The sequence below is a fragment of the Acartia tonsa genome, chromosome 14, assembly GCF_053477335.1.
Source record: "Acartia tonsa isolate MP-2025a chromosome 14, ASM5347733v1, whole genome shotgun sequence".
In the NCBI taxonomy this organism is placed as follows: domain Eukaryota; kingdom Metazoa; phylum Arthropoda; class Copepoda; order Calanoida; family Acartiidae; genus Acartia; species Acartia tonsa.
Genome location: NC_137273.1, coordinates 23,744,929 through 23,757,253, shown reverse-complemented (window position 1 = coordinate 23,757,253; position 12,325 = coordinate 23,744,929).

Sequence of the window (12,325 nt, the reverse complement as noted above, 5' to 3'; positions counted from 1 at the left end):
CTTTTTATCGTTATTAGATACTAAAAAATATATAAAACAAGGATGACAACATCCATAAAAGCGAACCTCTGAAACGGTATGACAGACGAACATTAACTTAAATGTAGAGTGTCAGAACTGAATATACAAAATAAGAATATATAAGTTTTGACTAAACTATATGTAAATTTGTTGCAAAATTTCTTATATACAGAATTCTGTTTAAGGACTTACTATTTTTAGGACTTGATTATAGAAATGTTTCGCTCATAATATTGTAATTGGAATCAGTAATCCTAAAATCAGATCAATAGGTTGATTTTATCACATAAAAACAGTGGTTTAAAAGTAAAAAAACAACATGTTTAAAATGGACGTACGGACGTTCTGGTAACTTTTATAGAAATGCTACGTTTTCTAAATCGTACCTAACTACTACAGGAATCATCATGCAAAGTTTGAAATCGATAGGACAATTCTAACATGCCTAAATTAACGAAAAAAGTTATTTGTTACGGACTGACTGAACGATCCTAATTATAGAAAAGCTTCGCTTTTAAAAAGTCGCTTGTGACACCGTGAGATTACATGTGAGATCACACAACCTTTGAATTTTTTCACAAAACCTTTCTACTTATATAAATTTAGATAAAACAACTGTACTTTATTCAAAAGTAGTCCAGAGGTGGGTTCTTAAAAAACTTTTGCCCCACTAAAATCATTTTGGAACATTATAATCAGTGGGGCAAATAAAAAATTTGGTAATTTTGATTCTTTAAAAAGTTTTGCCCACTGATTACAATGTTCCAAAGTGATTTTTTCAGTGGGGCAAAATTATCCCTGCTGGAACACTGTTTCGGTCAAAACATAACTTGACAAAAAATTTCCATTTAAATATACACTAAAAATTCCAAGCTTTAGGACAGCTTCACATTGTAATTTTTTTAAAATTAAAACTAAGAAATTGAAGTAAAAGGAATTAACTGCTTACAATTGACTCAAAAAAAATTGCTCTTAAAAAAGGGAACAAATTGCTGAGAAAAATTGTCTTCTCATGTGAAAACTATATGGCGGCAAACAATATAACACAGGGGTGCCAAATTTTATTTAAATTAAAATTTTTAATTTTTTGTCTTTGTTGGTATTTGTTTTTTTTTAGACATGTTTTTCATGCTTAATTTAGATATTTGAAAATTTTTAAAATCTCTGAATTAAAAAAAAAATATTCCAAATTTAATTGTGGCTTCCCCACTTAAAAAATCTTACCCCAGTGAACTTTGGAACACTCAATTGGAACATTAAATTGCCTTACTATTTTTCTCAATTAATTTTTTTTAAAGAATGACAATCGCATTTCCCCCATTTGATGTTCCAAAAAAATGGGAAAAACAAGGGAGCAAATGAGTGTTCCAAAGTTCAGTGGGGTAAGGTTTTTTAAGAACCCACCTCAGTAGTAGTCCAGTATTATTTCGTAAATGGATAGAGACAAATTTTTAAAAATCACTAACTAGGAATGGAAAACGCACACCTCTTTTTTTGTGTGTGCTTGCTAAAAGTATCTTAAATGATTGTCTTGATTTGGAGTTTTTACAAGAACAAGCACTAACTATTTTAAAATTAAAAGTGTTACTTTCAAACAAACATGTGGGATTATAGACCTTAATTGGTATTATCCTCTTAGTAATTTTTTTTTCAATATTGAAAATTTAAGTACTCCCCCCCCCCCCCCCCCAACAGCGAACTATGAACTCTGGCCGCAGCGCTCGGCTCCCTAGCCTGCATAGCCGCAGCGCTCGGCCCCCTTGCCTGCCTAGCCGCAGCGCTCGGCCCCCTTGCCTGCCTAGCCGCAGCGCTCGGCCCCCTTGCCTGCCTAGCCGCAGCGCTCAGCTCCCTAGCCTAAAACCTAACCTAACCTAAAATAGTTGTTCGTCAGTAGTTGGGGGGGGGGGGGAGGGGGGGGAGTACAAAATTTTTTAAAAATTGAAGAAAAAAATTTCTAAGAGGATAACGCCCCTTAATTATGTATGTAGCCCTGACTCTCTGAAGTTAGGATTCAGATACAAACAGAGATTGGAGGTAAGGATCCTTTGGCAAATCATAGATTGGTAAGCTTCGCGCACAGCTGTGTGTATTCTATGTTACATTACAAGCTGACCCGCTATTCTCATTGAAGCCACTCAATAACTACATCAACCTGGCCTAGAGTTTTAGCAGGTGTTCCATTTTAAGCCACCCTAATTAATGGCACTCCCATATGAATGAGGAGCATGGACGAGGGAAAGCATGATGTAAGTTGCTTGATATGAAGAATCCTAACTTCCTACAAATCTCCCTTCTTACAACCCTAGGGCATCTCAGGGAAGTTTGTGTGATTACAATGTGACAAATTGCGACTGCATTTGTCAATCAAGTACATAGTCTACGGAGGGACTTGAACTTGGTTTCTCCCAGCCAAAGCGTATTGCGCTAACCACTACACAATGGGACACCTTACCTTAATTATAGAAGAGCTTCTACTTTAACCCTTTACAGTCGGGCCCCTTGCCACACCTTATTCGGTCGGGGGGGGGGGGGGGGGGGGCGCGTTCAACGCCCTTATTATCTCAGTTCCTATTAGAACTAGAGGGCTAAATTTTCTTGTGCAAGTCCCCTGTTTGATAATGAATTTCCGACCTTTTATAAGTTTAAGTCAATTTTCGCTTCCAATACCCTTTTATTTAACAACCTTTGTTTTTAGGTCTTTTTTTACTTAAAAATTTCAAACGGCTGTAATTTTCTTATTTTTGAAGCTAGAAGAACCATTTTTTTTCCAGAAAATATTTATCTTTATGTAAATTTTACATTAGAAATATCAAAATATAAATTTCAGCTCCCGCAGATGTACTTGGCAGCTGCCTGCCGCCGCAGTCGCCAGTCGGCAAGAAAACGGCGGCGGATCTTTATGAAATTTTATGTAGACATGTAAGAAAATCTTTAGTTTAAAAGAAGTTGTATCAATTTTTTTGCTTTTTATTTAAGATAGCTAGCTGGTTCTTTCAGTAAGTAGTAGATGTAAAAATTTTTTTATAGAATTCAGGTATGCAATCGGTTTTTTTGTAGACCTCTTATTTTTTAAGTAGTTTAAGTTTTTTAAAAAAATAATTAAGTCGGTTTTAAGGTACTAAAACGCAACAAAATAAAAGAAGAAAATAGCCAGTATGAACAAAAATAGTAAGATCTTTAATTTGACACCTTACTTTTAAAATTCTGTTGAGTAATTGTTGAAAAAATCTATTTTTTTAACCTTGGTTTAATCAAAACATTAAACCTAAATATTTTCTCATACAGACATAAAAAATATAGGTTCATATATACCATTAGAATGAGAAAAATAATATGAATCCATTCTAAGCAAAATTGAAAAAGTTTAAAAAAATTGTAATAAAAAATAGAAAAATAAAAAGTTTATTTTAGGAATTGTAACTACTAAACTAGCCAATCACAAATCGCAAAAATTGACGAATCGGGAAGCTTAACCTATAAAATTAACCTATAGAATTGCCAGAAAAAAAGGAGAACGTTCATACAATATATACAATAGATACTACAATAAATATAGTGATATTAAAGAACATGTAAAGAATGAAAAATTATGAACAAATATGCATCAGTCTGTTTATAAACTTCAAAACAATGCAGTTAAAAATACATTATTGTTTCTTGTGTTTAAAAAATATCTGCTACATTGCATTGTCTTTTGTTTAGGTTTTGTTCAGGTATGGTTCAAGCTAACCCTTTAAAGCCGAAAATTATGATTCTTAAAATAAACTTATTTTTTTTATTATAGTTTTATAAAACTTTTTCAATTTTGCTTAGAATAGATTCGTAATATTTTTCTGATTCTAAAGGTATACATGAACCCATGTTTTTTATGTCTGTTTGAGAAAATATTTAGGTCTAAAGTTTTTATTAAACCGAGGTTAAAAAAGTAGATTTTTTCAATAATTACTCAACAGAATTTTAAAAGTAAGGTGTCAAATTAAAGATCTTACTATTTTTGTTCATACTGGCCATTTTCTTCTTTTATTTTGTTGCGTTTTAGTACCTTAAAACCGACTTATTTATTTTTTTAAAAAACTTAAATTACTTCAAAAATAAAAGGTCTACAAAAAAACCGATTGCATATCTGAATTCTATGAAAAATTTTACATCTACTACTTACTGAAAGAACCGGCTAGCTATCTTAAATAAAAAGCAAAAAAGTTGATACACCTTCTTTGAAGTCTCTAAGTCAAAAATTGCGGCCACAGGAGCCTTTTAAAGATTTATGGAGACCTGGAGGATCAGGACCGCAGGATCATACCTGGAACCTGAAAGTGACTTGAACACCTGTATTTCATGTAAGGATATTTTAGTATTTTGGTATGATAAAACACTTTGTTTTAGTCAAAAAAAAATATTTTTGCTCTTTACCTGGATGACCCTGCCGGGTTTGCTGGCATCCTGTGCCCGCCAGGATGGAGATATTAAAAAAATGCCTACTCTCAGTTATGTGTCATACCCATACTTAAAAAGTCACGCAGTTTGGGCTCTTTATCTTTCACACACAAAAAATGAGATAGAAAAAACCGGAGGGGGGGGGGCGTTCAACGCCTCCCCCCCCCACGACCGTTGAGGGTTAAAAGTTTTTTTTTTAATTCCTAGATTGTTTGGACGCTGAGCTAGGTTGTGGAATGGATAGTATAATTTGCTGTATTATTCAGATGCTAAATCCTTCAGTTTTGGCAAGGATATGAAAACATATAACAGCAATCTAAATAACGTTCTCATGCTGGCACACGGACGGAAACAGTAAAATGAACATTAGTTACACCACTAAAAAAAAATATAAAATTTGAGTTACCCATTTTCAAATTTGACAACTTATTTATCCTCTGATAGTGTTCACATCTTACAGCAGATTACATCCTGAAGTAAAAAAAAGCAAAATTTACAATGAGCATTTCTTTTTTAAATATTAGAAACCAAAGAGGAAATAAAAGAATAACAACATCCTTTTAAGCTAGGCACAAAAAATGGATGGGCAGACAAAGTGATTCAAAAAGCAGATGTTTAGTGGTCACCAATCAAAAATATATTTGTATAAAAAACATAAAACCTTTTACAATGTGTTATGTATGTTTGAAAATTTATATTTTTGAAGCATGACTGATAAACCAACGGGTCAAGTAAATTATAAACTGTATGTCCAGTAGTATAAAGTATCTTCACTTAAAAAGAAGTATATTTTAATAGCAGCTGAGAATAGTTATTTCTCGCATCGTATTATAAACGGCTTTCCGCGGATATAGAATGTACAATTATGAGATTAAAACTATTTTATTTTAGTCCCGGGGTGCCGGGCTAAAAAAACTGGTTTTGATATTATGATTGTACATTTTTATATTCGTAGGAAGCTAGATATAATACGATGCTAGGCATAGTTTTTTCGTATGGATGAGAACCGGTTCCTATCCACCGGATTCGAATGAATACGAGAAAATCATATTTCGCGTTACTTAAGGATCCACTATATTCTCATATTATGAACTAAAGTGAAGTACATAGATATGAAGAGTTTACAAAAAATGATGCTTTAGTGCAAAAACTCTCTTTTATTTGACAACATATTTAGCTCATTCCTAAAAGAATAACGCAATGAAAAAAATCACAAAACATCAATGTATATCGAACCCAAATCTAGTGTTATAACGTTATGTCCATCAATATTAGGCCCCAGCTTCTATCCTGCTTCAATTCATTGTTGAGCACATTGAAAGATTTTTCTATTGTTCGTTTTCACAGTTCCTTTCACACACAGAAGCAAGTTTAAATCAAGAGATGGAGGGGACATTGTACTGTTAATTATTAAGACTGGGACCCATAGTTTTATAACAACGTTATCTTATTCTAAACTTTTAAATTCATTACTTTAATCTACAGATGGAGTAATTTTTGTATCATCATTGGGTAATTTTTGTCTACTGAGTTATCCCTTAAGATCCCTGGTTTAAATCAAGAAGAAAAGCCAAAACTCTCAGCGAAAGGATAAAATGTCTAAACTTTACAAAGCACTACATCTCCTGATAAATATCTATAGCCAGCAGAAATAAACTTATTATAACTCAGATCTTACACCAGATTTTCATGTTCTATATGAAAGTGAACTCTTTAGCGGGCTAAAATAACGATCTTTCCCATCCCCTCCCCTCCTATTGGATAAACTGCCTGACCAATAAATGCTAGGGGATATTGCAAGTTGACGACAATTTTTCTCCTGTAATAATATCCACACATATTCTACATTATTTCCTGCAGAGGAACAATAAGAACATCTTTGAAAATTGTGGAGCGATGCGTCTTGCCTAAAGAGAAATATTACTTGACCCCTCAAATGCAAACAAAAGTTATAATATAGAATTGTGAATATCCTAGATTGTAAATATTGTGTAGATGTCCTACTGGTTAACCTAATAAAATTAGTTTCTGCCTGATTTAACAATTTTTCTACAACATCAACATGGATAGAAGCATATTTTCTGCGGACTAAATGTGAAAAATGTTAATTGGACTGTTATACAACGAACGTTAAAGGATATAGTTTCTAAGCTCTAACTGATCTAGACAGTCTTTATTCTAATAGTAGTTATCAAGACAAATTAAATCTATGCTTTTATTTTAGACAAAGATAACCATTATGAAAACAAATTAAATCTACGCTTTTATTTTAGAACTTTCCATTCTATGGTTTTTTACAACTATGCTCACATACACATAAATATACTCTTTCTTTCCTGTAAATGCACACATACAACATAGTTTTCTAACAATTTTATAATTTATTGTCAAACTGTCAGATTAACAACAATGGCAATGGGAGGGGCAATGGTAGGGGTGAGTTGGTAGGAGGAATATTTGTTGTGCGAGAGCCTCTGAAGGGGTGATGTATATGTATTTTATTGAAATATTTTACAAAATAGGGAGGAGGGGTGATGAGGGATAATTTTTCAGTTAAAAAATGACATAATTTTTTGGGAGAGAGATGAAAATTCTATAATATAATAATTCATAAACTTCAGAAAACTTAGTCTCCATCCCACATTACTAGAAAAGTTTAGGAAAGTGGTAAGCCGATTTTTTTATATAAAATACTATATCTGTAATGTACACCTATCTCCTAAATTTCATTTATGCATTATATGTACTTTATGTTTAAAAATTATCCTCCATAAACCTTTTCTCTAGTAATAAAAAAAATATAAAACTTTTTAACAAAAGGTTTATTCATTGATTATTACAACCAAAATATTTGTTGATATTTTAATATAACATTTAGGGATAAAGGTTTACTTCGGTGAAATCAGGGATTCAAAGGGATAGAAATGGACAATAAATTAGATACAACCCTTAATAAGAATGAATAATAAATATACTTTCTGTAGATTAAAGTTATGGCTTTGAAAAGTTTGGACACTTAAGGTCTGTATTTTCCTAATAAAGATTTAATAAAAGTACCCAAAGTCTTTGAAATAACCAATGTAAAATCGTGTTTATAAAATTTAGGGTACCAGTTCCAGTTCAATGACCCCTACCTCCCTGGGTGAAATCATTTTTCTTCTTTTAAGAAGCGAAAATAATTTATAACCTTCATCCGCACCTTTGATTGGCAATTACTTGAAGATTGTTTATGACAACATCTATAAAAGCGAACCTTGACAAATTAGAAACTCTTACAAACTATCAGTGACAACTAAAGCGTAACAACGCTATTAATATTTTAAAGATTATTATGAAGTTTAAGAAAACAAATTCCATATATTTCTTGTTTGTTTTTGTTTTTAATAATTTATTTCCAAGAAACAAATTAAACATGATTAATATTTGATATAATTATCATAATATGATAATACAATAGCAATATAATATATAATTAATACGAAAAATTTGTACATTATTTTTACTAAGCAATATAAATTCAACAAATTTATCAATGAAGTTACAATCAATTCCTGTGTTAGTAAGCATTTTTGACGCAAATTGTGCAATAAATAGTGTTTGAGCAAAACAATTAAAATCATCATATTTCAATAAATGTTCATCCTTGCTTATTTTTAATGCCCTATCTTTGGCTACAAGTGTTAACATGCTAATTTGAATATACTCATCATTTTGGTATACAGGAAAATGTATATTAAAATGCAAATACGCCTACCTCTCTCGTTTTTGATTTTTTTTTCTATGCTGCAAACTTAATGACTTTTAAGTTGTGACCGGAGATAAAATACTGCATGTCAAAATTCCAATTAAAGTGGTCAATGTGACATTAGAGTAAAACACTAGAGGGAGAAAGGGTTAAATAACTGTAACTCCCCATCGCAACCGCCTTGTGCAACCTTTCTACCAATGGTGTCGCTTATATTAACACAGCCAAGTAGCAGAAAATAATTTAGAAGCAGACGAAAGAGGTCTTTGAAAAAGGAAGGGAGGTAGTTGTCTGTATAAACATCTATACTATAGATCTGTTAATGTGACTGATCGATGTTTCCTAGGTTTCACAAAATTTGTGTCTGTCAATCTTTTTGTCTTTCCGACTGTCTGTCTGAATGATGAACTTGCAAATAAATTACGCATATGCAAACATATTTTGATAATATAAATAAAAACATAAACTTTTTATAACAAATTGACTGTACATAATTTTAGATCTAATGTTAGTCACACATATAGCAGCTGAAAAATTCGGTGGACAGGGACAAAAATAACAATTTGAAACACCCTGGTAAATAAATATTCAATAATTTGTGTAAACCACCATAAGTTACATTTATTGAAAGTACAAAGGATAGATAAAATTCTAACACCAATCTTTATAATTTTTATTCATATCCTTGAAGTAGAAGAAATAGGAATTGTAATCGGAAATGGTATATATGCATTGTATTCTTGCAAATAATATAAAATTTGGAAACCATTTTTAGCTAAAATGACAAGGCACTAAAGAACATAAGCTGTTTGATTTATGTAGGTATATAATACATATGTAGTTGTTTGTATTTACCACCACCCCAAAAAAATCTTGTTGTTTGTAATACACCCCCCCCTAAAGCTCGCACCATATGCACCCCCCAATTAGGTTTAAGGTATTTCTTAATATTCCTCCTGGCAAAACCCTGTGCACACCACTAGTTAAATAGGATACAATCTGAAAATTTTTGTAAAAAATAAACATTAATAAATTACTTTTAAGGTCTGTTTGATGTACGGACACTCCCTTATTACAGAATAGATGTACCTTTAAAATTTATAACCAATAATACTGCTAATATCAGACGGACTTTCAATCAGCCAAATTTGCTAAAAAAATTAATACATATTTTTGTGGTGTAACAAACACACACATGCTGTAAAAGTGCGACAATTGATATATCACGCTGATTATAAACTAATTTACAACAAATTCGCCGTAAAATTCAAAGAAAGAGATAAATGTTTAGAACAGAGATAGGAAGGAATAGCAACTAGACAATTTAAAACCAGGAAATAACGAGCAGCAGTAATTGCAGAGTTGAAACGCTTTTAAAATTTAAACAATTACAAAATTTGAAGAGGACATTAAAAGATTCGAATTAAAATCGCTTAAAAGTACAAGTTTACAAACTTTTGTCTTTTATATACAGCTCTGGGTAAAATGCATAAAATGGACTTACTGACCTCCTGATGATAACTAGCTGTAGGGGTTGTTACGTTTTCAAAGTTGTTCCTGGAGGTTTAATGATTTGAACAAATTTTGTCCTGATTTTAAACTTTTAAAATGACGTTATACAAAACAAATGACCAATGATAGGCCAGTATATTGTATATTGTAATTAACCAATGGTAAAATGTATACTGGTCTGTCATTGATTTTTTGTATTGGATGACGTCATTTTTATTAGGCACTATAAGCTGATTCAACAAAAATCAAATTCAACAAAAATCCAACACGAAATACAAAAAGGGAATTCATGACAAAATTACGAATTTAGATTTTATTGGCCTAAGGTACAGCAATTTTTTTTTAAACAAGAACGAATACTTTCATCAAATTCTAGCGAAGCCCTTTTTAACAAGGATGACAACATCCATAAAAGCGAAGCACTGAAACGGTAGGACAAACGGACATTAACACTTGTATAGTATCTGAACTGAAAAATCGGAAAATAAATGTATAAATGTCGAATCAGAATTGTAGGTAAATTTGTTGAAAAACTGCTTAAAAACAGGATAATGTTTATGGACATACTAACATTTTTGGACTTGATTATAGAATTGCTTCGCTTATAATATTGTTCTTTGTTGTCCCAGGAATCAATATACCAAAAATCAGATCAAACGGATAATTAAAACACTTGAAAATTTGTTGTTAAAAAAGTAGAAAAATCAACATGTTTAAAATGGACGTACGGACATTCTGGTAATGATTATAGAGTTGCTACGCTTTCTAAATCGTACCCAACTACTACAGGAATCATCATGCAAAGTTTGAAATCGATAGGACAATTCTAACATGCCTAAATTAACCAATAAAAGCTATCTATCTCGGACGGACGGACGTACGTACTGACGGACGGACGGACGGACCGACCCTAATTATAGAAAAGCTTCGCTTTTAAAAATAAGCAAATCATATGGGCAATTGAGTTAAATTAGTGATAGAAATCTGAATGACATGTTGGAGTAAGAAAGACCTCGATCAATTATAGAATGGCTTCAGTAATAAAAGAAATCTTAACTTCTATATATTAAACTAGCGGCTTCGCCCCTAGCCTCTAGGGGCTTTGCCCCAAGAGGTAATTAATGAGAAAAAAATTAAGTACCTGGTGAGAAGCCCCCACTCCACCACTAATTTTAAATAATAGAAAGAAAAAAAAATTTGGGGGGGATTTTTTCATTTTTAGGGGGGTTGGGGGTGTCCCACCCCCTAAGAAAATAGCTTAAAACCACCACAGGACAAATAGGTATATACCCTGAAGAGTAGAATACGACCGGTTCAGTGGTTACCGAGATCTTAAGGGACAGACGGACAGACAGACATCGTTCTACTTTGTATAATAGATATTAGGGCATTATATTTAAAGGAACATGGAAGGGTAAAAATCGGAAAAATATACCCAGACTATAAAAATAAAATACCCTAACACCATACCAGGACCTATAAGAAGCTTCACTGCAAAGGATAACCAATGAAGGTTTTTTTCATTAGTTAGGTCAACACAGAAATATTTTTATTTGCTAAAAAAAGTTTTGTAATGTTTTCCCTGCTTTTATACATTCTTGATCTTGTGGAATTTTTAGGACAAATTGGCTTTTTTTATGGAAGGGAAAATTTGTTCGCCAAGAGGGGGAAGGAAAAAAAGAAGCATTTTTTAACATTTATGGGGGCTTTAAAAGTATTTTAGGGGAAGAGGTTGCGATTGCCCCACATGCCCAATTCGGATTGCATGCCCTTGATATTAACATCGAATAAAAAAATAGTTTTTTTTTCTCAAATTTATCTTTAAATTAGGTGAAGAGTATTTTTTGAGACATTTCCTAGATGTGGGACACATAAAATCAGGTGACAGCTGTTTTCTCAGAGAGATGAGAGGGTCAGAGAGATTAAAGGAGAAGGCAAGTAAGATGAATGGAACAAAGAGTAAGACAGAGAGAGAGAGAGAGAGAGAGAGAGAGAGAGATAGAGAAGAGGAAATACATAGTTAGCCATGCCAAGCAGCTAGGCAACTCAAAATAAGATGTAACAATATTGAGAGGGTGCCCTAATTTAATCTCAAAAGTAATAAATAAGTTATTTCAAAGAAATGCTTTACTATATAGTAGGGTTAAATCTTTTTTTGTTGAAATATATTACATTATCCTTAGATATGTCATTTTTTAACTCTAGAAATAATTATAAGATAAGTTAATTAGCTAGGGATCCTCTTGCTTTGAAAAGATTCCCCATCCCTTTTAGCTCATAACAACATTACCCAATTTATGTATAAGTCGCGCCTACTCAATCCAAACATTGCTTCCCTTTTTCTCTAATTTTTCTATCCTTCTCATTCTAAATTACCCCTGAGCATTCCCCTTTTAAGGTAATATTCCCCTCCTTAATTTATTACCCCAATTTTTCTACAATCCACCCTTCTTCTTATTCCACTTTTCCTTCGTTACTCCAATTTCCCCCGCATCTATATTTGCCGCTGAGACCCGCCAGTTCAAATCTAGTCTTTGGCCATTGCACAGAAGAGTGACAAGCTGTAAAATATTTTTGCCATTGTCCTGGGCAGTATAAAGATAAAAATCTTTA